General features: G+C 37.6%; 1 long non-coding RNA gene across 1 annotated transcript in view; it reads right to left on the bottom strand.

Annotated features, from left to right (window-relative positions):
- LOC145513442 (uncharacterized) overlaps positions 1–27,946 on the bottom strand; it is a 185,999-nt gene that overhangs the window by 31,723 nt on the left and 126,330 nt on the right. The gene's annotated exons all lie outside the window — the stretch shown is intronic.

The following is a 27,946-nucleotide window of genomic DNA, read 5'->3' as shown; positions in this document are numbered from 1 at the left end:
ATGAAAATCCAAGAAAAAAATTTTAAATGAAGACAAAGTGGGGGAAAGAAAGCAAAAGCTCAAGTGTTTTTAGTTGATAAATGTTCCTCGTCAAAAGAAACATTTAACTTTATAAGAGTGTGCCACTGTATATTATTCATTATGGAGGACAGGATCCAAGAATTTGGGAGCAATTACATTTTCCTCAGAGTGTATTTATATGTATAATTTAATGTAAGGAGCCAACACTGGATATTTTTGAATTCTATTAAAAATTTTAGAATATCAGAAATTATACCATTGTAACATAGCCATATTGTATGACATTTCACATTTTAGTTTTAACTAATCTTTGCTTTACTAATGCAATATTGTTTATCTTGAGGTTTAAAGGTCTTTTAAACTTAACTCACAAATGCCAGTTGCTTGAGGCAATTTATTGTCTGCTTTTGTTCTTGTTTTAATATGTGCTCTGTATGGTAGGGATGGTTGACTATTTGATCACCAGGTCATTCTCAGTTGATTTCTATAAGGACAGTAACCACTTTTCTATTAGAAACTTCATATTTGGGGGGGGGAGGGAAAAATAGACTTAGGATCTATGGATCTATGGCTACCAATATCTTATTTAACAAAATTTCTCAAATAGAAGTTGGCTAATTCAAGAGTGATATTTTCAGACTTCTGAAATGTTCTCATATTCTGTCGAGACTGTTATGTTTCCTCATAATGTCTGACACAACTCTTTCCTTCTCTGATGAACAGGTTTTAGAGCACAGTAACCTACTGTTAAAAATTAAACCATTAGAGAAGCACAGCTTGCCTCAATTCCTCATGTCACACAAAAGGCCAACTGGGTAGGCTGAGTGAGGAATCCTTCTCAGAGAATGACATGCAGTCTGAACCAAACTGAAGATTAAAATAGCTAAAACTGATGTGAATAAATTATCATAATAGGTTTGCACAGCTTGTTAGCTAAATTCTTAGACAGTAAAGTCCATGTTATATACTTGTTCTACAGAACTTTTGGTTGATTCAGAATTGTTTTTAAAGAAAGCTATACATTTTGATGGGTATTTTAGGAGCATTTCTATCTATTCTAACAAGACCAAAGTCACTTACTCAAACTGCATAGAGGCACTTGTTAGTATTGGAGAGCAGAAATTTTTTTCCTTTGCCCTGGGCTTACACTAAAATCTAGTATCTTCCAAGACTGGACTCCCAGACACAAAGAAGGCTAGGAAAAATAGAATGCATTTCTCAGTGTGAGCCACTCTTACAAGGAGCACTTTCTATTTATAGTGAATCATTTGTGTCCGCTCTTTAAATAAAAGGCAGCAATTTGCAATGATGTGGCTTGGGTTTGCCTTGTTTAGTGGCATTTATTTTAAAAACTCAAATCAATATTCATGTGAAAATACTTGTGCACATTAGGTTCCTGTTGGGTGAGCTGCACTGTTTAATAATTAATATTTGCTGCCATGTCACTGAGTTAATATGTTTTGTGTTATAGAATACAAAGTTACTTTAGAAGGTAAAAAGGAACCATTCCATTGGGCTAGACAAGTGAGAGGGGCCAGCAGTGAATTTACCTGGGTGATAGAAAGAACCCAGGGATTAGCGTATTATTATATTAATGAGGCTCACTCCATCCGGAACTCTTGGAGATTTGTTGCTAAGCAATACCCACTACAGCAGTGCAAAAAATATGAAAACATAATTCAGTTATGGAAACAATAAGAGCCCTTACTGTTTCCAAAGGAGGTTGTGATAATGCACAATTTCAGGCCAAAACTATTCTAGAGCTCACACAAGTGTTGCTGAGCTGCAGCAAATTATTCAGATTTATGAGGGATTGGTGTGAGATTAGCAAGAACTTGATGTAAAATCAGGTTAAGCCTCATTGCCATCCATCACTCCCCTGGAGCATGAAAACAACCATAAGCACAATAACATTACAGGGAACCACACATACATAAAAGATTTATCTCACCAGTATAATGCTATTAGATCACAACCGGGTTTAAAGTTCATTGTTTGTAGATAGGATATTTCATTCAAATAAAATTGTTTCTAAAGTGAACAGGCATTTTCCACAAAATAGAACAATATTAAAGACATCAAGTGGTTCAATATTTTAATTTTACATACATAAATGTGTTTCTTTTAAACAGCAAATATTTTGGGCACAGAACTCAAAATTACTAGAATTATGTCTGAGTTAATTTTTAGGATCAGTTTTTCAAAAGGGGGTATACTTGGTTTGTATAATTAAGTTATTTGGAGGCTGAGCTGTGGATTCTCTTTAATGTATTTATAATATCATAAGTTCTAACTAAGAGTAATGAGTTTATAAAGAGAAATTAGTCCCTGAAGGGGGATATATTGGTATTTATAGTCATGCAGGGTCTATCTGAAGTGTGTTGAGAGATTATGAGACGTGCCATAGGGACGAAGGATGTTATTACTCGGGCCTGTTGCTCAGATGTAAAATAAACTCGGCCTCCTAGATGGCTGAATGTTGAAGTTCTCTCTAAATGGGAATGATCCGTTTGTACTATTATATATGCTTTACATCTTGTAATCATCCCTACATGTAAGCCTGCCCTTTGTTAGGGTTATTAATGGTTTCAGATCTCTCAAATACTACTATTCTCAGAGAGGGAATTACTTTCTGAACTAGTCTAGAAATTTTTGTTGAGTGCCTTAACTCTATCAGGATAAGTAAAATAATTGTGCTTTTGTACTTCTACCCACATGCCACCCGTGTTTATGCGGGAAAATGTGACATTGTCGTTTGTCTCAGGGGAGAGTGGTTAGGATTATATACTTCTGGCATCTATAATCAGTTTCAAGAGTTCACTTGAAAGAGGAATTTAAGAAGAAGAGTATATCAGTCACCAGCATATCCATCACCCAGACTGGGGAGAGATCTCTGAGCTGGGGAAGGGTGAAGTAGAGTTAAGAGGGGAAGTAGGAGTTCACTTTGAAGTTTTTCCTCACTCCCTTGGGAGAGTTCTGATAGAAGGAAGCACAGGGGGAAAAGACCTAGTAGTTGAGAATCTGAAAGTAGAGGACTATGTATCTCCAGACTTATTGGATCTCTGGTAAAAAGTAGCCTCATTGAAGTCTCATATCTTAGCATGAGGAGGCTGAAACTGCTGTCATGTTTCTAAGAGAAGAGTGAGACCTCACTGACAAATGCATCTTCTGCTGCTTCAGGAAGACATGGGTGTGCAGTAAAACCATTTCTGAAGAAAAGCTATGACAAATCTAGACAGGATACTGAAAGTCAGAGCCATCACTTTGCCAACAAAGGTCAATTTGGTCGAAGCTACGGTTTTTCCAGTAGTCATGTACAGATGTGAGAGTTGGACCATATAGAAGGCTGAGCACTGAACAATTGATGCTTCTGAATTGTGGTGCTGGAGAAGACTCTTGAGAGTCCCTTGAAAAGCAAGGAGACCAATTCAGTCAACCCTAAAGGAAATTAACCCTGAATATTCATTGGAAGGACTGGGGCTGGAGCTGAAACTCCAGTATTTTGGCCACCTGATTTGAAGAGCTGACTGATTGGAAAAGACCCTGATGCTGGGAAAGATTGAGGGCATGAGGAGAAGGGGTGACAGAGGATGAGATAGTTGGATGGTATCACCGACTCAGTGGACATGAGTTCGAGCAAACTCCGGGAGATGGTGCAAGACAGGGAGGCCTGGAGTGCTATAGTCCATGGGGTTGCAAAGAATTTGACATGACTTAGCAACTGAATAACAGCAATTCCTGGGAAAGGCATAGAAGGGCTTAGGGAGAACCAGCGATCGTGAAGAATCCAGTGGTCAGGTGTAGGAGAGAGCAGAGAGGCATACATGACCAAGGCTGGCCAGAGGCTGGGTGAGATTCAGGGGGACTCCACAGGGATAGAGGCCGAAGAATGGAGTCCATGACCAACATTTGTGTTCCTCACACAGTGCCCAGCCAGGGAGAAAGACAACAAAAACCTCTGCTCCTGAAGGGGAGGTTATATCCCAGTTATTGAGCAATTTCAACTTGGAAGTATGTATAATGGAAATAAGTTACTTCCCTCGCCCCCCAACAACCACTTCCAACTTCATGAAGACAGTTAGCTCCTTTGATAGGCAGAGCCTTCAAGAATATGTAAAAATACTTAACATTTTGGTCATGCAATTTAAAGCTTTTATTTTCACATGCTGCTTAAAACTTCCTCTCCACTCTATCCTCCCACACCTAATCAAAGATTCTATCAAGGGAGAGGAATGGAATATGTCTTATTATTCTCCTCAAAGCCCTGGGTTTTGAAGTAGAAGAAACCATGATGTAGGTTGGGCCAGCTCCTTCTCCCACTCTCCTCCTTCCCTCCCCTCCCCTCCCACTCGTCCCCTCCCTTTCCCTTACCTCCTCCTTCATTCCTTCCTTACTTTCTTCCTTCCTTCTTCATTCCACCCCTCCCTCTTTCCTTCCTTTTTCCAGTGGTCATGTATGGATGTGAGAGTTGGACTATAAAGAAAGCTGAGCACCGCAGAATTGATGCTTTTGAACTGTGGTGTTGGAGGAGACTCTTGAGAGTCCCTTGGACTGCAAGGAGATCCAACCAGTCCATCCTAAAGGAGATCAGTCCTGGGTGTTCATTGGAAGGACTGATGTTGAAGCTGAAATTCCAATACTTTGGCTACCTGATGCAAAGAGTTGACTCACTGAGAAGACCCTGATGCTGGGAAAGATTGAGGGCAGGAGGAGAAGGGGACGATAGAGGATGAGATGGTTGGATGGCATCACCGACTCAATGGACATGAGTTTGTGCAAGCTTCAGAAGTTGGTGGTGGACAGGGAGGCCTGGCGTGCTGCGGTTCATGGGATCGCAAAGAGTCAGACATGACTGAGCAACTGGACTGAACTGAACTTTGCTTCCTTCCTTTTTATCTTTTCCTTCTTCCTGACCTTCCCTTCATTCTTTCCCTTTCTTGTCTTTATTTTCTTTCTTTTTCCTTACTTTTCATTGCCTTCCTTTTCTCCATCCTTTTTTCAGTAATTTCTTTCTTGTTACATATAATACAGATGATCATGCGTCCTGGTTTGCTAGGACAGCCCTGGGTTATGCCTGCAGTCTTTATGTGATAGTGCCTGTCCATCACCCACTTTACTATCAAAGGTATATGAGTTTTGATCACTAATTATATAGTCAGGCTAAGTGATACACATAAGGAAAAGTGAAAAACAGCATAGATGCATGAGTCAGTGAACAACCACAAGATAACAGTTGTATAGGTCCTAAATAAGTTAAGAAATAGAACATTGCCTGGTGGCTCAGCATTAAAGAATACACTTGCAGTGCAGGAGACATGGGTTTGATCCCTGGGTCAGGAAGTTCCCCTGGAGGAAGAAAGGACAACCCATTCCATTATTCTTACTGGGAAAATCCCACTGACAGATGAGCCTGCTGGGCTTGAGTCCATGGTGTCATAGTCAGACATGACTGAGCATGCTTGCAACCCCAAATATTTGGAAAGCTTCCTTCCATTCTTCTCCAAATCATTATAAAATGTAACCACCACCCTTACTTCCAACACTATTATTAGTTTTGTTTGTTTTAAAATTTGTATAAATTTGTTCTTTTATGAGATTCATTAATGTTGCTGAGTACAGTTAGAAGGCATCCATTTTCACTGTGGTGTAATAGTCCATTTGATTATGCCACTTTTTTTAATGTATTCTATTTAAGGCAGTCAGGTGATTTTTAGTTTTAGGCTATGATGAATAATGCTGCTATGAACATTTATATACATATCTCTTAGTATAGAGACTTCTGTTCAGTAAATACCTAAGAGGGGAATTGTTCAGATGTAACATATGAATATCTAATGTTAAATAACTTTCCAAAGTGGTTGCTATTATATAATAATGTAGCTAATTTTTTGTACATTCATGCAAACATTTTTTGTTTTTATTTAATTCTCAAACAATCCTTTCAGAGATGCGTGATAGACAGATATACGGATAGATAGATAGGATTTACAAATGAGAAAACTGAGACTTAGAAATATTATATATGATACCATAGATCATACAACTTGTAGGTGGTAGAACAATCTAAATGTTAAGTAATCTGACTCTAGAGGCACCATGCTTAAACATTAGGCTTTCCTGACTCTCATATATGGAAACAACTTCTAGCTGCCACTCCACCACCTATTTCCTTGTCTTCCTAATCAGCAGAATTCTGGTATCCTCCAGGAAGCTAAGACTATATTTCTTAGTCTCCCATGCAGCTAGGGGTGTTAAATGAAATATAAGCAGAAGTTCTGGGCTGGAGATTCTGGGAAGGGCACTGAAAAGGGCCTGACTTTGTTGGGGGAAACAACCTTTTCTTCTTTTTGTGCTTCCTTTTTCTTCCTTTCCAAAAGTTGGAGGTGATGGTTGGAGTTTCAGCAGCCATTTTGGACCATGAGGAGCCCTTAAGAAAGAATAGATTTCTGTATTTCTCCTTTCGGTTCTATTGGTTTTTGCTTCATATATTTGCAAGCTGTTATGCAATGCACAATCACGTAGGATTGCTTTGTTAATTAACACTTTTATTGTGGTAGAATGAAGCTTTGTACCTGGTATTTTAATTTTCTAGACTGCAGGAACAAATTACCACAAAACAGGTAACTTCAAATAACAGAAAATTATTTTCTCACAGTTCTAGAGGGTAGAAGTCAGAAATCAAGGTGTTAGCAGAGCATACCTTTTCATAGCTGTAGTGAAAAATTCTCCCATACCCCTTCTGTCTTCTAATGGTTGCCAGCAATCTTTGCTGTTTGGGGGCTTGTGGCAGCAGAAATCTAATCTCTGCTTTTGTCTTCACATGGCCATTTTTCTTCTGTGTTCCTATGTCCATATTCCTCTCTTCTTCTAAGGATGCCAGCCATGTTGGATTTCATAGAGTTCATCTTAAACTTACTAATCTGCAAAAATCCTATTTCCAAATGCTATATTTACAGATTCCAAAGTGAATTTTTCATTTTTTAAAAATTTAAAATAAGAGTAGCTTAAAAAGATAGAGAGTTGTTTTTCCCTTAGCGTTCAGAGTAGATGCAGCAACTCCATGGCCAGCAGGGACCCAGGCTCCTTTTATTCTGCTATATCATCCTTAGCATATGCCATCTATCCTCATGGTCAACACATGATCACAAAATGGCCCCTGCAGCTCTAGCCTTCATGTCCCTATTGAAGGTAATAGGAAGGAAAGAGGTATGACCCAAAGCTTCCCTGCTAAATCATCTCTGCTTTAATTTAAAGAATTTGCCCAGCAACATCACCCAATGACTTCTACTTTCTGCTTTCAGTTGCCTCTGCAAGGGAGTCTTTCAGCCATCTTTCTCTAAAAACTAAAATATCATTTTTTAAATGAGTATATCTTTTCAAATTACAGTTTTCTCCAGATATACACCCAGGAGTGGGGTTGCTGGATCATATAGCAGCTCTATTTTTAGTCTTTTTAAGGAATCTCCATACTGTTCTCCATAGTGGCTATACCAGTTTACATTCTCACCAACAAGATACATACACTCCAGCATTCACTGCAGCACTATTTACAATAGCTAAGACATGGAAGCAACATAAATGTCCATCAACAGAGGAGTGGATAAAGAAGATGTGATGTGTCTGTGTGTTTGTGTGCGGTGGGGGCTGTGAGTATGGGTGTGCAATGTGTAATGAAATATTACTCAACCATAAAAAAGAACAAAATAATGCCATTTGCAGCAACATGGATGGACCTAGAGATTATCATACTGAGCAAAGAAAATCAAGGAGAGAAAGACAAATATCATATGTTATTGCTTATTTGTGGAATCTAAAATAAAGGCTTCAAATGAACTTGTCTACAAAACAGAAATAGAGTTATAGATGTAGAAAACAAACTTAAAGTCACCAGGGGGAAAGGGGGGAGGGGTAAATTGGAAGACTGGGATTGACACATACACACACTATATATAAAGTAGGTAACCAATAAGGACCTACTGTATAGCACAGGGAACTCTACTCAAAACTCTGTAATTGCTCTATATGGGAAAAGAATCTGAAAAAGAGTGGATGTATGTATAACAGATTCACTTTGCTATACACCTGAAACTAACACAACATTGTAAATCAACTATACCCTTATAAATATTTTTTAAAAGGAGACTATAAGTCATACATGGAAATAAAGAGCCTATCATTGACCAAAAAGAAAAATGAGTACATTAGTGCCCTGGTAGTATAGGGGCCTGTTACATAGGAAGACATTGGGAATGGATAGAGGATAAGTAACTACTAAGCTTTGCCATACAAGGATCGCTGTTCATAAAGATACATTTAAGTGATCACTTAATCTCTATCTCAACTTTAGAGTATAGCTAATAGAAGGCAAAGATGGTGTTCATTTCTTTTATCAGCACCTATAATAGGAGACTCTTAAAAATATTTGTTAAACGAAGTTGTTGATCTATTATATAATGTTCAATTGTCCTCAGTGTAGTCTCCCCTTCCATGTTCTTGTAAATTGGGTCATATAAAGCCACTCTTTGGATGATTTCCAAAAATAGACACCATGGCCCAAGTGTGATTTAGCCAATGAGGATATAAATTATTTTTCTTTTTATTAAAAGACTATGGCAGGGAATTTATGTAAGGGCATTTCATAGCTCAATAGGTATGCATTCAAATTTTCCAGTGTCTATAAAGTACCTGACCCACCCTCAACTGCTTTGGCATTCTGAATCTGTCTCACATTGATATTCACATCAGGTTTCGAGAAAGACATTTTGCTAAGTTTAGAACCTGCAATAATTCATGAGCTAAAAAAATTTTTAATTAAGCACCAAACTTTGTGGGCCCAGTTCATTTACCCTTGGCAGAAAGCAGCTTCCTACTGGAACAGCTTACATAGCTGATTATAAAAGCTGTAAGAGTTCCCAGGACAAAAGATGAGTCCAAGAAAGAAAATATAGCAACGTTGGTCGGATGACCTAACTGTGAAACCCTCAGATGTGTAATAACAGACAATTTCTTCCTCCAAGATGCAGTTTTTAAAATCTAATGGAAAAACGACACATTAAGCCTATTCTGAAATTTAGCAAATTCAAGTCTAGTTAAAAAGACTTTGGGTGAGGCCAAACATAGAACACTAATTAAGGACCTTTTCAGGATCATAACATCATATGCATAGCCTGCTTCTAGGGACAGTATTGTTCTGGCCCATAACAGTTTTAGTGCTTTAATTTATGAATAGACTGCTAACTAAAAAGATCCTAGAGTTCACCATTCAAATGCTGATGAACAGAGGCTGAAAAATGAAATGGTATCATTTTGGCCAACATATAACTGGTGACCCTGACAGTCACTTTCACCTTTCTTAGCTTTAAATCTCTAAGTCATCTGAAGCAATGAGAAGAGAATCAACCACCACCAGGAAGAGTCTGATACAGGAATTTTAATGAAAATGAATGAACAAAATTAAATAAATGAAACTTCCGAAAAGAAACTCACATTCTAGCACGGATCAGATCACGTGCTCACTAGATACTGAGCACTGACAGGTACTGGGACAACAGTGATGGATAAAACAGACATGATTCCTGCCATCAGGGATTTATATCTGCCGAGAACCAGGATACTAGAGAAGGAGAAGAAAGCTCAGAATCACCTGGTTTCCAGACCAAACGTTTCATTGTTTGGCTCAGTATATTTTAAACAAAAAATGTTAAAACAACAACAAAAGCTTCTAATAAGTGCCAGTGAAAACTGCTTCCCTATTGCCCTGAAAGGGTGGATTTTGAAGCTAATAATTTGTTCATTAAAAAAAAATCCTAAGAATTTAGAGCATAAGAACCTGCATGAAGAACCAACGCCTTATTAGGCTATGTGAGAAAAATTTTGTGAATTCTAATTAATGATGCCATTTGGGGGTTACATAGGCTTTGGTCCTGTATCTTCATGAGGATAAGTCTAATAAGTAAAACAAATCAACAGAACCTAGGACTGAGATGGCATGGCACCAGTAAACCCCAGGGAGATGCCACGGACAGAGTTATTTTGCTTCAAGCAGAGATTTCTAACATTGCCTAATTTGTTTTTTTTTTGTTGACAGAGGCTGATAAATTTTAACACTTTATTAAATCCATAAAAAGAAAATTTGTATGCTTCATGAATGCTTTATTCAGTCATATTCAGACCCCAGGTTGTTCCATAAAGAGGACTTTATAAACTCTGCTTATCTCATAGGGTCATATTTTCAAAGGAAGTTGTCCGGTCTCATCTCATCGGCCAAGATAGCTCACAGGATCCACCACCCACAGAATGACCACAAAAGAGAAATGGAGCCCAGTTACTTTTTATTTTAAAATGAACCAGTGGACAGCAAGAAATGTCCCTTGTTGAACAACACAGTGCTACAATGTGGGTTGCATGGGTTCAGGTTTAAAGGTACATGTGTGTTTATGGGGGAAATGATAAATTCTAGTGTAAAAGGACAGGCATAAAAAGTCTTTCTCCCTTTTTATTTGGATGGAAAGAAGCTAAACACAATACATTTAAAAAAGTAAACTTCAGCAAATCATTCTATAATGAAACTAGAAGAATATAAAGAAATATTTGGCTTATTGCTTTAGTTTTCCGAATCCACCACACAGAACAGAATTTTCAGCTTGAATAGGAAACAGTGCACCTCTTAGATTTCAAGGACATCCTTCTCATCAATGCAAAACTACAGCTTAAAGTACTTTACCACTTTTTGTAATAGAATTGGCTGAAGGCATGGAAGGCCTTTTCCTCAGTAAAAGTAGAATTGTTTCACAATTAGCTGATATGTTTTCTAAGTCCTTCTAGCTGAATAGAGTCTTACCTTCAATAAATCTGTAGTTTTCAAATCCTCTGAAAAAGCTCATTAAGCCAGCAGACTTTAAGATTCAGGTCTATTATTTCTCTTGTATTTACTAGATGATCTTCTCTTTCTCATATTTCTTTTCTGAATTATCAGAATCACAGCTTCTGAGGCTTGTGGACTAATTTTAATGACATCATTCAGAATCATTGTTATAGAATGAAGACCATTCTCCAGAGACTTGCATACAGGAAAAAAGAATTCTGTTGTCAGTAGGGACACTGCCTTACCACGAAGCCAAGAAAAACATCTAGAGTAGCTGTTGTCATTTTAAGTTGTGAGAACTTTTAATTCACGGTGATATCATTTGAGAATATATATTATGCTAATAAAATCTTGGATGTGTCCAATTAACAGTTATGAAGAGGTAGCTTTGATCCCCTTTCATCATTCCTTTTATTTTTGATGCTTAAAGTTAGAAGGAAAAGTTTACAGCAACCTAGTAAGTGAATGAGTGAAGTCGCTCAGTCATGTCTGACTCTTTGCAACCCCATGGACTGTAGCCTACCAGACTCCTCCGTCCATGGGTTTTTCCAGGCAAGATTACTGGAGTGGGTTGCCAGTTCCTTCTCCAGGGGATCTTCCCAACCTAGAGATTGAACCCAGGTCTTCCACACTGTAGGCAGACGCTTACCATCTGAGCCATCAGGGAAGTCCTTACAGCAACCTAAGTGGAACTTAATTATTAAACTTGCAAAGTATACAATGCATTTAAAAACAATTGTTGAGGAATATTTTTCTTCCTGATAAATTCTAACCATTAGAGTATCTGACTGGTAAAATTAATGACAGTTATTTGCATAATCCATGCAGCATTAGAGTATCTCTTTAGGCAAAAGTGATTGATATGAATGGATATGAAATCTAGGTTAAAAGATTGTACTGTGTTTTAAATTGATTCACAGTTTGACAGAGTAAAACAATCCTTATCAAGAAAACAAAATTTCAAAGCTCATCTTATATTGAAGAGCTCACTTGTATTCACTTATACAAGTGAAAAAGGAAGGATTAGGGTAGGACCAGGGATAATGGGGTGGGTATGGCTTGTAATTAAGACAGGTAGACAAATATGTCTCCCAGACTTATTAGACAAGAGAACTGAATTTTTAATTGAAATTTTTGTTGAGACAAATGTAAAGTCACATATAGTTGTAAGAACTAATACAGAAAGCTTCCTGTGCATTTTCCAAGTTTTTCCCTATTATAGCATTTTGCAAAACTATACTATACTATCACAAGCAGGTTAAAGATACTATATAACAATATAGTTGGTTCTATAACACAATATAATTATGGATAATATCACAACCAAGATAATGATACAATGATTTTATTCCAATTTCCCCAGTTTTCTCTGTACTGAGTAGGGTGCACATTATCTGTCAGTGTGGTTATATGTAGTTTTATCCCCCATATAGGTTCGTGTATCCACTACCTTTCCCACATATGAGGGAAATTATGTGGCATTTGTCTTTCTCCTTCTGAATTATTTTTCTTAGCATGATTCCCTCAGGATCAATCCATGTTACCACAAATGACAAGGTTTCTTTCTTTTTTATGGCTGAGTAATATTCCATTGTGTTTATATACCACATCTTCTTTATTCACTTATCCATTTATGAATATTTAGGTTGTTTATATATCTTTACTATTGTAAATAATCCTGTAATAAAACAGGTGCATAAATTTTTTTTTAATTCATGTTTTTGTATTTTTCAGATAAGTGCACAAAAGTGGACATCTGCAGCATGTGTATGTGTATGTGTGTGTGTGCACTCAAATGTGTCCAACTCTCTGTAGCCCAATGGACTGTACCCCACTAGGTTCCTCTATCCATGGAATTTTCCAGGCAAGAATACTGGAGTGGGTTGCCATTTCCTACTCCAGGGGATCTTCCCAACCCAGGGATTAAACCCACCTCTCTTATGTCTCCTGCATTGGCAGGTGGATTCTTTACCACTAGTTCCACCCAGAAAACTAAACTGCATCATATGATAGTTCTATTCTCAAATTCTTGAGGAACTGCCATACTGTTTTCTATAGCAGCTGCATCAATTTACATTCCCATCAATAGTGTATGAAGACTTCCTTTTTTCTGTATCCTCTCTGACACTGGTCATTTCTTATTTTTTTATAATAGCCATACTAACAGGTGTGAGATGATATCTTACTGTGGTTCTGATTTGTATTCTCAATAACTGGTGATATTAAACATCTTTTCATGTTTTGTTTTGGTTACTTATGTCTATGTGGAAAAATGTCTATTCAGATCTGCAAATTTTTTAAACATTTTTTGTTATTGAGTTGTATGATTTCTTTGTATGTTTTGTATATTATCACTTATTGAATATATGATTTTACAAATATCTTGTCCCATGTGGTAGGTTGCCTTTTCATTTTTATGATGGTTTTCTTCACTATGCAGAAGTTCTTTTTAGCTTGATATAGTAGTGCTGTTTGTTTTTTAGTTTAATGTAGTAGTCTTATTTATTTTTACTTTTGTTTCCATTTTCTTTGGAGTCAGATCCATAAAAATATTTCTAATATTAATATCAGTTAGATTATTGCCTATGTTTTTGTCTCAGAATTTTATGAATCCAGGTCTTACATGCAAGGCTTTAATCGGTTTTGAGTTAATTTTTGTGTGGTGTAAGATTGTAGTCTAGTTTCATTTTTTTGCATGTAGCTGTCCCATTTTTCCAACACCATTTATTGAAGAGATTGCCTTTCTCCATCTGCTGTTCTTGGTTCCTTTGTCATTCGTTAAGTGTTTATGTATGTATATATTTATTTCTACGTATTCAGTTCTGTTCCATTGATCTATGTATCTTTCTAGTGCCAATACCACACTGTTTTGATTACTATGACTTTGTAATATAGTCTGAAATCAGAGAACATAATACTTCCAGCTTTGTTCTTCCTCATGATTATTTGAACTATTTTGGATAGTTTGTGTTTCTATACAAATTTTAGAATTATTTGTTCTACTTCTGATTTTGATAGGGATTGCATTGAATCTGTAGATTGCTTTGGGTCATATGGATATTTTAACAATATTGATTATTGTAATCATTAACATTAAATATAATTCAACTTATTTCTGTTTTTCTCAGTTTCATCCATGTATTACTGTACTCAGTGTACATGTCTTTCATCTTGTTAAATATATTCCTAGATACTTCATTCTTTCTCATGAAATTATAAATGGTGTTGGTTTCTTAATTTTTCCCTAGTTTGCTATTACTGTATACAGATTCCATGGATTTTTGTATATATATTAATTTTGTATCCTGTGACTTAATAAACACATTTGTTAGTTATAATAATGTTTTTGGTGGGGTCTTTAGACTTCTCTCTATATGTTTCCAATGATATATACTATGTCATCTATCTTTCTAATTTGGATTTTTAAATTTCAGTTTCTTGCCTAGTTGCTGTGACAAGGACTTCCAAGGCTGTGTTGAATAAAAATGGCAAGAGCTGGAATCATTATCTTGTTCCTGATCTTAGGAGAAATGCTTTCAACTTTTTATCATTTAGCATAATATTAACTGGAAGTTTGTTATATGTAGACTTTAATATGTAGAGGTACATTCCCTCTGTACCCACTTTGTTGAGAGGTGGGTCTGTCTTAAATGGATGTTGAATTTTGTTATGTTTTTTCTGCATCTACTGAGATAATCATGAGATTTTTATCCTTCATTTTTTAAAGGTGATGTAGTACATTAATTGCTGTGTGGGTTTTGAACCATCTTTTCATCCCTGGGATAAATCCCACTTGATTGTAGCGTATGACCCTTTTAATGTATTGTTGAATTTGGTTTCCTAATATTTTGTTGAGGATATCTGCACCTATATTTATCAAGGATACTGACCTGTGATTTTCTTTTTTGTGGTGTCCTTGTCTGCTTTTGACGTCATAGTAATGTTGCCCTCTTAAAATGTATTTAGAAGGGTTACCTCCTCTTCAATCTTTTGGAAAAGTTTGAGAAGGGTAGGTTTTCAGTCTTCTTAAAATGTTTGGCAGAACTCACCACTGAAGCTGTCTTGTCTCGGACTTTTATTTGTTAGGAGACTTTTGATTATTGATTCAATTGCCTTACTAGTAATTGGTGTGTTCAGGTTTTCTATAATTTTTTTGTGTGTATTTCTGTGGTTATTGTTGTTGTCATTCAGTTGTTAAGTTACATCCAACTCTTTGCGACCCCATGGGCTGTAACCCTGTAGGCTCTCCTGTCCATGGAATTCTTCAGGCAAGAATACTGGAGTGTGCAGCCATTTCCTTCTCCAGCGGATCTTCCTGACCCAGGGATTGAACCCAAGTCTCCCATATTGCAGGCAGATTCTTTACTGTCTTAGCCCTTGCTCTACCTCAGTTAAATTCAAGGAATGAAGGTAATTATCCAACCCAGCATTCTCTGCCACACTTCACTCAACACTATTACCACATGGCTAGACTACGCACTCCCTAGGCTCAGCCCCACATTTTCAGCTACATTTTCCGTATTCCTTTTTTCTAAATCCTTTTGCCAGGGAATTAATACTGTCCAATCCACACGCTCTGCTCAAGCCCTTTGAAAATTTGGCTTCTATGAGGTCTGAGGAGAGTGTGTGGGTGAATGTGGTAATTAAGTCATCATCAGCAGGCAACAAGGCATAAACAAAAAAACAAGAATGTTAAACCTAGACAGGCCTGCATTCAAATCATGCAGTGTCTTATCTTACTATCTGCATAGCTTGGACAAGTTATTCATGTATTCTGAGACTCCATTTGTTTAACTAACAGAAATGGGAATAAATATGCTGCTTCCACAAGATTGTTTTAGAGAGGATATGAAATGATAAATGTGAAATCACAAAGTAAGAATTAGGTGTTCAATAAATTCCAGTTCCCTCCCATGCCCTTGCTGTCAGTATAAACCTAGAGGCAGCAGCTGTAGACAGTCAATGATTAAAAGCAATTGCTCAGCAAGCTTCCCTGATGGCTCAGTGGTAAAGAATCCGCCTGCCAATGCAGGAGGCATGGGTTTGATTCCTGAACCAGGAAGACCCCACATGCCACAGAGCAACTAGTTGAGCCTGCCACAACTACTGAGCCTGTATTCTAAAGCCCGGGAGCCACAACTATTGGAGCCTGTGTGCCCTAGAGCCCATGCTCTGCAACAAGAGAAGCCACTGCAATGAGAAGCCAACACACCAACTAGAGGGTAGCCCCTGCTTGCCTCAACTAGAGAAAAACCAGTGCAACAAGGAAGACCCAGCACACCCACAAATAAAAAAATTTTTTTAAGCAATTGCTCAGAAGACTTCATATTCCTCAGGGAACCTGACTGAACACTTTGAAAAACTATTTATGTAAATCATACTTCACTAAAGCCAATTTCAAAACTGGGATACTTGGAAAAAACCTAAACCCAAAATATCTCTACAACCCTCCTGCTATCTTCTTTTACTAATGAATGAACATCCTCTTTTTTTTTTTTTTTACAAGCACCTCTGTTTTCTTAACCAGAGATCAGAGAGTAATTTATGTACAAACTCAAAGAATAAAAAGGCCTTCTTGCAACTGTCAAGATATAGATTTATCTTATGACTATTGCTAGGACCCTTATTTTCAAGGTGAAAAAAATGTTAGCGTGCCATCAAGAATATCATAGGTCGATTATTGGCTCCTGGCTATTCTCTTTTTTCTATTCTTCAGTCAGTAAAGAGGTACACTAGAATGAATAAGGGAGTGATTTCAATAAATTTTACTAGTTGGTCATTACTCTGGAAAATATATAATATATTGATGACTCAGAAACAAATGAGTACATAATATATTTCAAATGGCTCCTGTGTTAGACCCATGGTCTCCCTCTTTTCCATTATTCAGGTGAAACACTTCAATGGTATCAACCAGCAAAATGTAAATGCATTCTATAAAACATGATACTGACTCACTCTGATACTTTTTTTTTTCCTATACTCAACCTGGATGTTGGATCTCTCATTTTTTCTATGTTAGTGATATGTGTGTATCTATTTACCTTTTCTTTGAGATGAAATCTTTTCATAGCACTATCAACAGATTTTACTACACAATTGAGCTTCTCTATGTTTTCTTATGTTTAGGAAGATTTCACTGTATTTTTTTGGCACAAAGGACTTATTTTTCAGTTGGAATTGTAAACCAAAAAATATTTTACAATAAATTTTTCTTTTTTTTTTTTGTTTTTTCTTGCCTAGAGATACACTCGGAGAAGGCAATGGCACTCCACTCCAGTACTCTTGCCTGGAAAATCCCATGGACGGAGGAGCCTGGTAGGCTACAGTCCATGGGGTCGCTAAGAGTCGGACACGACTGAGCGACTTCACTTTCACTTTTCCCTTTCACGCACTGGAGAAGGAAATGGCAACCCACTCCAGTACTCTTGCCTGGAGAATCCTAGGGACGGTGGAGCCTGGTGGGGTGCCGTCTATGGGGTCGCACCGAGTCGGACACGACTGAAGCGACTTAGCAGCAGCAGCAGCAGCAGCAGAGATACCCTATGACTTATCTCATTCCTCTTGTGGTTATATGACTTAAAGATGCAATACATAAAACACGTTCTAATGCAGTCTTTCCTGTGCTTGCTTCTTCTTTAGAACAGCTTTTATTTAATATTTTTTATATTACTAATCCCAGGTAATATCATTTTTGTTTCCAGTTCTCTAAGCTGTGGATAAGCAGTATCTTAAACTTTGTTCTGATAAAATAAGATCTAGATTTTCTATACTATATTTTGGATAATTTGGGTCTTAGTCTATATTTTGTATCCTGTATTTAAGATAATTTAACAATGGATGTTGACATGAGATTGATAAGAATATCAGTGATTGATATTGAGAGTATCAATATCAATCATTAATAAGAATATCAATTATTTTTCAAGGTAAAAAAGAAAGTTATTAATATCTCAGGGGAGGCCAGTTTCCACTCTCTATGGTGGAAAGGTGTCTGTCTATGAGTCAGGAACTCTAAACTATACATCTGTCTTATTTCTATGTATGCTAATTCTATTAATTTATTAAGATAAAGCTTGTATATTATCTCCTTCATAAAACCTCCTCATTCTGGCCATAACTGCTTTTTTCCATCTGCTGAATTCCCATAATCTTGGTTTATCCATCCTGTATGGCACCCATCCTGATCAAAATCATATGTTTGTCAACATGCAGAATCTGCCTCAGTAGATTATAAAATTCTTTAGCAAGATAACCATTTTTAATCTACCATCTGGACTCTTTACAGTATCAAATATACCACTTTATATGTATGTTACTAAATGCATGTTCAGTTCAGTCACTCTGTTGTGTCAGAATCTTTGTGACCCCACGGACTGAAGCACACCAGGCGTCCCTGTCCATCACCAACTCCTAGAGCTTGCTCAAACTGATATCCAACCAGTCAGTGATGCTATCCAACCATCTCATCCTCTGTTATCACCTTCTCCTCCTGCCTTCAATCTTTCCCAGCATCAGGGTCTTTTACAATGAATCACGTCTTAACATCATGTGGCCAAAGTATTGGAGCTTCAGCTTCAGCATCAGTCCTTTCAATGAATATTCAGGGTTGATTTACTTTACGAAAGACTGGTTTGATCTCCTTATAGTCCCAGGGACTCCCAAGAGTCTTCTCCAACACTAAAGTTCAAAAGCATCAATTCTTTGGTGCTCAGCTATCCTTATGGTCCAACTCTCACATCCATACATGACTACTGGAAAAACCATAGCTTTGACTAGATGGACCTTTGTTGGCAAAGTAATGTCTCTGTTTTTGAACATGCTGTCTAGCTTGGTCATAACTTTTCTTCCAAGGAGCAAGTGTCTTTTAATTTCATGGCTTCAGTCACCATCTGCAGTGATTTTGGAGCCCCAAAAATAAAGTCTGTCACTGTTTTCATGGTTTCCCCATCTATTTGCCAGAAACAGATGAGACCAGATGCCATGATCTTCGTTTATTGAATGTTGAGTTTTAAGCCAGATTTTCACTCTCCTCTTTCACTTTCATCAGGAGGCTCTTTAATTCCTCTTTTCTATGTGCCATAATGGTGGTGTCATCTGGTTATCTGAGATAATTGATATTTCTCCAGGCAATCTTGATTCAAGCCTGTGTTTCATCCAGCTTGGCATTTCCCATGATGTACTCTGCATAGAAACAGAGTAAATAAACAGGGTGACCATATACAGCCTCGATGTACTGCTTTCCCAATTTGTAATCAGTCTGTTGTTCCAGGTCCAGTTCTAACTGTTGCTTCTTGACCTGTATACAGATTTCTCAGGAGGCAGGTAAGGTGGTCTGGCATTCCCAACTCTTTAAGAATTTTCCAGTTTGTTGTGATCCACACAGTCAAAGGCTTTGACATAGTCAATAAAGCAGAAGTAGATGTTTTCTGGAATTTGTTTTCTTTTACTATGATTCAGCAGATTTTGGCAATTTGATCTTGGTTCCTCTGCCTTTCTAAATCCAGCGTGAACATCTGGATGTTCTGGGTTCACATACTTTTGAAGGCTAACTTGGAGAATTTTGAGCATTACTTTGGTAGCATGTTAGATGAGTACAATTGCACAGTAGTTTGAACATTCTTCGGCATTGCCTTTCTCTGGGATTGGAAAAAAACTGACCTTTTCCAGTCCTGTGGCCACTGCTGAGTTTTCCAAATTTGCTGGCATATTGAGTGCAGCATTTTCACAGCATCGGCTTTTAGGATTTAAAATAGTTCAACTGGAATTCCATCACCTCCACTAGCTTTGTTTGTAATGATGCTTGCTAAGGCCCAGTTGACTTCACATTCCAGGATGTCTGGCTATCTAGGTGAGTGATCACACCATCGTGATTATCTGGGTCATGAAGATCTTTTTTGTATAGTTCTTCTGTGTATTCTCATTACCTTTTCTTAAAATCTTCTGCTTCTGTTAGGCCCATACCATTTCTGTCCTTTATTTTGCCCAATTTTCTGTGAAATGTTCCCTTGGTATGTCTAATTTTCTTGAAGAGATCTCTAGTTTTTCCCATCCTATTGCCTTCCTCTATTTCTTTGCACTGATCAGTGAGGAAGGCTTTCTTATCTCTTCTTGCTGTTCTTTGGGACTCTGCATCCAGATGGGTATATCTTTCCTTTTCTCCATTGCCTTTCACGTCTCTTCTTTTCTCAGGTATTTGTAAGGCCTCCACAGACAGCCATTTTCTGTTTTTTTGCATTTCTTTTTCTTGGCGATGGTCTTGATCACTGCCTTGTGTACAATGCCATGAACCTCCATCCATAATTCTTCAGGCTCTCTGTCTGTCAGATCTAATCCCTTGAATCTATCTCTCACTTCCACTGTATAATCATAAGGGTTTTGGTTTAGATCATACCTGAATGGACTAGTAGTTTTCCCTACTTTCTTCAATTTAACTCTGAATTTGGCAACAAGTAGTTCATGATCTGAGCCACAGTCAGCTCCTGGTCTTGTTTTTGCTGACTGTATAGAGCGTCTCCATCTTCAGCTGCAAAGAATATAATTAATCTGATTTTGGTATTAAGCATCTGGTGAATGGATAAATGGGTGAGTAAAGCATTTTAGGTAGATTTTTTCCTAATAAGGTGATATTTGTAAACTACTTTATGTATAAAAAACATGACATTTCAAGTTATTCTTATAGCAATTATTCAAATGCCTATTATTAATTGTCCAGGCAAGTATAATCAATATAAATGCCAGATCTCTCAAGACTCATTTTCAGTATGTCACATTTAAAGAAATATGTGTCTGATTATTCAGGCTGTGAAGAAAATTATGGAATTTTATTGTACCCTGAAGAGTTTCACAAGAGTTTTACACAGTACATCATGTAATAAGAGTTCCTAAAAAATACTCTAGATATTTCTTTCCCATCCATGATTTCAATTAAGAACTTTTTATTTTCTCCATGGAGTTCTTTCACAATTAGGACTGCCAAACTACATAGTTAGAGAAGCTATGTGCATCATTGTCTATATGAAAACTTTTGTTTGGAACTGTGCCATGTACCACCTGACCAGCCATTTACAGCATGCCTGCAGTCATGCTATTCCACAATCATTTATATCTTTTCTATGTCATAGACTTGTGCACAAAATCCTTACACATGACTCAGCCATCTGCAACCCCTAAGAAATTCAGTTCCTTGAGTAACCAGCTTTTCTCTTGAGATTGGTGTCCTTTGCCATTCTGGTGAATAAGGGTCTCTACTTAAAAGACAAAACTCAATTACAAGCAACATTCAACAAAAATATTCCAGATTTGCTTTCTGACCCTAAGCCAGGACAACCAATTCATTCATTTACTCAATACCTGAAAACCTACCAGATATAGAAAACTATACTATATTAAGAAAATAAAACAATAGCCAAACAAATAAATATATATGCTAAGTGCTATTAGAAGAATAGGCAAGTGCTGATATAGAGATATAAAAGAATGAATTCATCAGGACATGAAAGTCAGAGAAAGCATTATGAAAAACTTTATTTATTTAACAGTATTTAATAAATCAGGTATGGTACTCGGTACTCATCCTACAAAGATGAGAAAATAAAGTCTGGTCCTTGCCCCATCTGATGGAAAGTTCTCTAGGTGAGATTCTGAGAGGATTAGTAAGGGTTCAACTCAAGGAGTCTGGACTTTATCCCAAGGGAAATGTGGGATTGTTATTGGTTTTAATGGTTATTAACATTGTAAGGTTGACAAAATGTGGTCCACTGGAGAAGGGAATGGCAAACCACTTCAGTATTCTTGCCTTGAAAACCCCATGAACAGTATGAAAAGGCAAAAAATAGGACACTGAAAGATGAACTCCCCAGATCGGTAGGTACCCAATATGCTACTGGAGATCAGTGGAGAAACAACTCCAGAAAGAAGAGATGGAGCCAAAGCAAAAACACCACCCAGTATGGATGTGACTGGTGATAGAAGCAAAGTCCGATGCTATAAAGAGCAATATTGCATAGGAACCTGGAATGTTAGGTCCACGAATCATGGAAAATTGGAAGTGGTTGGTCAAACAGGAGATGGCAAGATTGAATGTCAACATTTTAGGAATCAGCAAACTAAAATAGACTGGAATGGGTGAATTTAACTCAGAAGACCATTATATATACTACTGTGGGCAAGAATCCCTTAGAAGAAATGGAATAGCCATCATAGTCAACAAAAGAATCTGAAATGCAGTACTTGGATGCAATCTCAAAAACGACAGAATGATCTCTGTTCGTTTCCAAGGCAAACCATTCAATATCATGGTAATCCAAGTCTATGCCCCAACCAGTGATGCTGAAGAAGCTGAAGTTAAACGGTTCTATGAAGACCTACAAGACCTTCTAGAACTAACATCCAAAAAAGATGTCCTTTTCATTACAGGGGACTGGAATGCAAAAGTAGGAAGTCAAGAAAAACCTGGAGTAACAGACAAATTTGACCTCGAAGTACAGAATGAAGTAGGAAAAAAGCTGATAGAGTTTTGCCATGAGAATGCACTGGTCATAGCAAACACCCTCTTCTAACAACACAAGAGAAGACTCTTCACCTAAACATCACCAGATGGTCAACACTGAGATCAGATTGATTATATTCTTTGCAGTCAAAGATGGAGAAGCTCTATACAGTCAGCAAAAACAAGACTGGGAGATGACTGTGGCCCAGATCATGAACTCCTTATTGCCAGATTCAGAGTTAACTTGAAGAAAGTGGGGAAAACCGCTAGACCATTCAGGTATGACCTAAATCAAATCCCTTATGATTATACAGTGAAAGTGAGAAATATAACCAAGGGATTAGACCTGATAGACAGTACCTAATGAACTATGGATGGAGGTTCGTGACATACAGGACACAGGGATCAAGACCATCGCCAAGAAAAAGAAATGCAAAAAGGAAAAATGTCTCTCTGTGGAGGCCTTACAAATAGCTGTGAAAAAAAGAGAAGTAAAAGACAAAGGAGAAAAGGAAAGATATACCCATTTGAACTCAGAGTTCCAAAGAATAGCAAGGAGAGATAAGAAAGCCTTCCTCAGTGATCAGTGCAAAGAAATAGAGGAAAACAATAGAATTGGAAAGGCTAGAGATCTCTTCAAGAAAATTAGAGATACCAAGGCAATATTTCAGCAAAGTTGGGCAAAATAAAGGACAGAAATGGTATGGACCTAATAGAAGCAGAAGATATTAAGAAGGGCTGGCAAGAATACACAGAAGAACTATTCAAAAAAGATCTTCACGACCCAGATAATCATGATGGTGTGATTACTCACCCAGAGCCAGACATCCTGGAATGTGAAGTCAAGTGGGCCTTAGCAAGCATCACTACGAACAAAGCTAGTGGAGGTGATGGAATTCCAGTTGAGCTATTTCAAATCCTAAAAGATGATGCTGTGAAAGTGCTGCACTCAAATATGCCAGCAAATTTGGAAAACTCAACAGTGGCCACAGAACTGGAAAAGGTCAGTTTTTCTTCCAATCCCAAAGAAAGGCAATGCTGAAGAATCTTCAAACTACTGCACAAATTGCACTCATCTCACATGCTAGCAAAGTAATGCTCAAAATTCTCAAATCCAGGCTTCAACAGTACACGAACCATAGATTTCCAGATGTTCAGGCTGGTTTTAGAAATGGCAGAGGAACCAGAAATCAAATTGCCAACATCTGTTGCATTATCAAAAAAGCAAGAGAGTTCCAGAAAAACATCTATTTCTGCTTTATAGACTATGCCAAAGCCTTTGACTGTGTGGATCACCACAAACTGTGGAAAATTATGAAAGGGTTGGGAATACCAGACCACATGGCCTGCCTCTTGAAAAATCTGTTTGCAGGTCAGGAAGCAACAGTTAGAACTGGACATGCAGCAACAGACTGATTCCAAATCAGGAAAGGAATATGTCAAGGCTGTATATTGTCACCCTGCTTATTTAACTTATTTCCAATGTACATCATGAGAAATGCTGGAGTGGATGAAGCACAAGCTGGAATCAAGATTGCCGGGAGAAATATCAATAACCTCAGATATGCAGATGACACCACCCTTACGGCAGAAAGTGAAGAAGAACTAAAGAGCCCCCTGATGAAAGTGAAAGAGGAGAGTGAAAAACCTGGCTTAAAACTCAACATTCAGAAAACTAAGATCATGGCATCTGGTCCCATCACTTCATGGCTAATAGATGGGGAAACAATGGAAACAGTGGCAGACTTTATATTTTTGGGCTCCAAAATCACTGCAGATAGTGACTGCAGCTATGAAATTAAAAGATGCTTGCTTCTTGGAAGAAAAGCTATGACCAAGCTAGACAGCATATTAAAAAGAAGAGACATTACTTTGTCAAAAAACGTCCATCTAGTCAAAGCTATGGTTTTTCCAGTAGTCATGTATGGATGTGAGACTTGGACTATAAAGAAAGCTGAATGCCAATGAATTAATCCTTTTGGACTGTGGTGTTGGAGAAGACTCTTGAGAGTTCCTTGGACAGCAAGGAGATCCAACTAGTCCATATTAGAGGAAATCAGTTCTGAATATTCATTGGAAGGACTGATGCTGAAGCTGAAACTCCAAACTTTGGCCACCAGATGCAAAGAACTGCCTCTTTTGAAAAGACCCTGATGCTGGGAATGATTGAAGGCACTAGGAGAAAGGGACAACAGAGGATGAGATGGTTGGATGGCATCACTGACTCAATGGACATGAGTTTGAGTAAGCTCCTGGAGTTGGTGATGGACATAGGAGCGCGGGGGTACTGCAGTCCATGGGATCTCAAAGAGTCAGACACAACTGAGCGACTGAACTGAACTGAACTAGCAATTGAACAACAAATTTAAAAAAGAGAGAGAGGGAAATTCTGGAGCTAAAGAATGCAACAAATGAAATGAAAAATGTAATACAGAACATTGATAGCATACTTTATCAATTAGAAGAAAGACTAAACAAATTCAGAGACACGGCATTTGAACTTATCTAGTCAGAGAACAATGCTTCCCTGGTAGCTCAGTGGTAAAGAATCTGCATGCATTGCAGGGGATCCGGGTTCAGTCTCTGTTGGGAAGGTCCCCTGGAGGAGAGCATGGCAACCCACTCCAGCATTCTGGCCTAGAAAACTCCATGGACAGAGGAGCCTAGTGGGCTACAGTCCATAGTGTCACACAAAATCGGACACAACTGCAGCAGCAACATTCAGAGAACAAAAGAAAAAAGTAGATTACCTAAAGCATGGCATTCCATGAAACAAATCCTTATTTTCAGCTTACTAATTGCATCCTTCTGGGCAAGTTACTTACCTCTGTCTTAGTTTTTCCTATATAAAGTGGACATAATAATAAAAGTTTGTCTCAAGGGTTTACATTCCTACAATAATGTTTGTTCATGCTCTAAAAATATTAGCTACAATTATTATTTTAATGTAATTATAATGATATTGTTAAAACATTTTTGTATTTTATAAGTTTCTGTTGCTTAACCAAAATTAAACAAAAGAAATCTGAAATACCTATCTCAGTTCCCACCATTGTAAGTGTGGTGAGGACTAGAGAATATGTTGTAAATTATGATGGCAAGTCTATGCCTCATAACAAGAAGTAAAGACTCAATTTCAGCTTCATGGAAAACCTTTAATTTAGGATATAAGTGCCATATATATGTTATAGTTGTAGATTAAGTACTGGTTTAGCCCTTAAGAGCAAAAGTGTCACCACTAAGAATTTTCTCAAAGCCTCTGTGGATTAGATTTTTAACATCAGTAATGAAATTAACTATTGATAGTTCATTCACATTGGGCTATTATCTTGGTTTATTATCACTAAGTGAAAAACTAGCTCATGAGTCAATAGCAGAAATGGCTCATGAATACTTTGATTTTCCATCAGGCTGGATGACTCAATTGGCTAGAACCTTTGCCGTGTTTAGATCTTTATAATTGTGTGCTAACTAACTGAAGTGGTTTTGGCCCAAAACAATCTGAGGAAATGGCCAACTAAGAGTAAAAAAATACCCCTAACAATGGCAAATGATTAAAAGTAAATAGGTTGACAACACTACCATTTCCATGAGCTAATTCAAAGCTTGTATTCATCTGATTAAAATGGAATCAAATTAATTCCCCTGACTTCCTACCACAATTGAATTCCAAAGGCTGAAGAATTGATACTTTCAAACTGTGATGTTGGAGAAGACTCTTGAGACTCCCTTGGACTGCAAGGAGATCAAACCAGTCAATCCTAAATGAAATCAACCCTGAATATTCATTGGAAGGACTGATGCTGAAGCTGAAACTCCAATACTTTGGCCCCCTGATGCAAAGGGCCGACTCATTAGAAAAGACCCTGAGGCTGGGAAAGATAGAAGGCAGGAGGAGAAGGGGACAACGGAGGAGGAGATGGTTGGATGACATCACCGACTCAGTGGATTAGTTTGAGCAAGCTCCAGGAGATGGTGAAGGACAGTGGAGCCTTGCCTGCTGCAGTCCATGGGGTTGCAAAGAATCAGACATGACTGAGTGACTAAACAACAAAAACAAAGAACTTAGTGATCTTAAACAGTTAGCTTGCTTTTTTAAAAAATGATTTTATTTATTTCTGGCTGCCCTGGGTCTTCATTGCTTTCTCTGATGGCCATGAGTGGAGCTCTTCTTCATCGCAATGCTCAGGCTTTTCATTGCTGTGGCTTCTCTTGTTGGAGAGCACAGGCCCTAGGGCACCTGGGCCTCAGTAATTGTGGCACACAGGCTCAATAGTTGTGGCATGCAGCCTTGGTTGCTCTGCAGCATTTGGAATCCTCCCAAACCAGGGATAGAACCCGCGTCCCCTGCATTGGCAGCCAGATTCCTATACACTGTGCCACCAGGGAAGTGCTCGCTTACTTTTTTAAAAAAATTAGGTGTGGGGAGGGGGGGAACTTATGTCTGACAAAATAGAATTACTGTTTATTTTTCAAAAAATATAATGTTTTAAAAATCATAGTTCTCTTCTTATTTTCAGAGAAACAATGGTAAGGGTGGCTAATAGGGCCCACATGGGGTCTCATTGATAAGATGGCTCATTATGTCGACCTCACAAAGAATAAAATCACAATGATCTGTGAAACTGAACAAATTGCCCAAATGGCATCCTGTTATCTCACTGGCATCTATCTTCTCAAAGCTGTGAGACCATGGATTCCAGACCTCTGGCTACATGACCATCCCTTCAGAGAATTTTTCTTTGGTGGGGTATAAGAAGGACTCCGTCAGAAAGGGAGGACACTGGTTCTCCTTAAAGGCCAGTCACCCTCTCTTTTCTCTCTAATAAATTTCCCTTTTCTTGCCTGACTGCCCAGCTCTCTCTCTTTTTCTCTGCACTCACCTTACAGTGGCTAAAAGGCTTATTGAAATGATTATAGAAAATTTATTTTGGAGAAATACTCTTAAGTAAATACAAAGGATCATATTAAATTAACTTAAAAGATCTCTGATGAAAGTAGTTCATTACTGATAATCATACATTCTTGAAGCTCATGTCTAAAGTTATTTTAATGGTGGGGGCAACTGTTAGTTGTCCTTACGTAGTCTTGTTTTGTGTGTATATGTATGTGTATTGGTGTGTTCATTGGTTGAATTATAGGCCATCCCTAATTTTTATGCAAAATGCATTTTAAACATTCCATACTATTTTTGGAATTTGAGAAAGTCAACTTGACTGTGTATGTGTTGGGGGATGAGGTATAGGACAGGGATTATCAGAGAGGGGCTAAGGATGTTCTGTTTGAAAAATGAAAAAGAAATCCTTTATTTTTTTCTATGTTCTTAGATACAATAATCAAGGATATTTTTCCAATATTATATTCATGCTCTTTTAATTATTTTACTGTTTGAAGTCCAATGTTTCTTCAAATGAAACTAAAGTTTCATCAATTCTAGAATACCTAAATGATTTTTCCATCCTTCTCCCACATACAAGTTCATGACATGTAGAGGTTTAATTTCTAGTATCAAATATTTTACTTTTCCACTTCTTTTTTTGTTTTATAAACTTATTTCATTAAAGTATATT

The sequence above is a fragment of the Giraffa tippelskirchi genome, chromosome 7 (genome assembly GCF_054371585.1).
Source record: "Giraffa tippelskirchi isolate mGirTip1 chromosome 7, T2T-mGirTip1v1.2.pri, whole genome shotgun sequence".
NCBI lineage: Eukaryota > Metazoa > Chordata > Mammalia > Artiodactyla > Giraffidae > Giraffa > Giraffa tippelskirchi.
The sequence above is the reverse complement of the archived record's forward strand: the minus strand, read 5'-3'. Positions and strand labels throughout refer to the sequence as shown.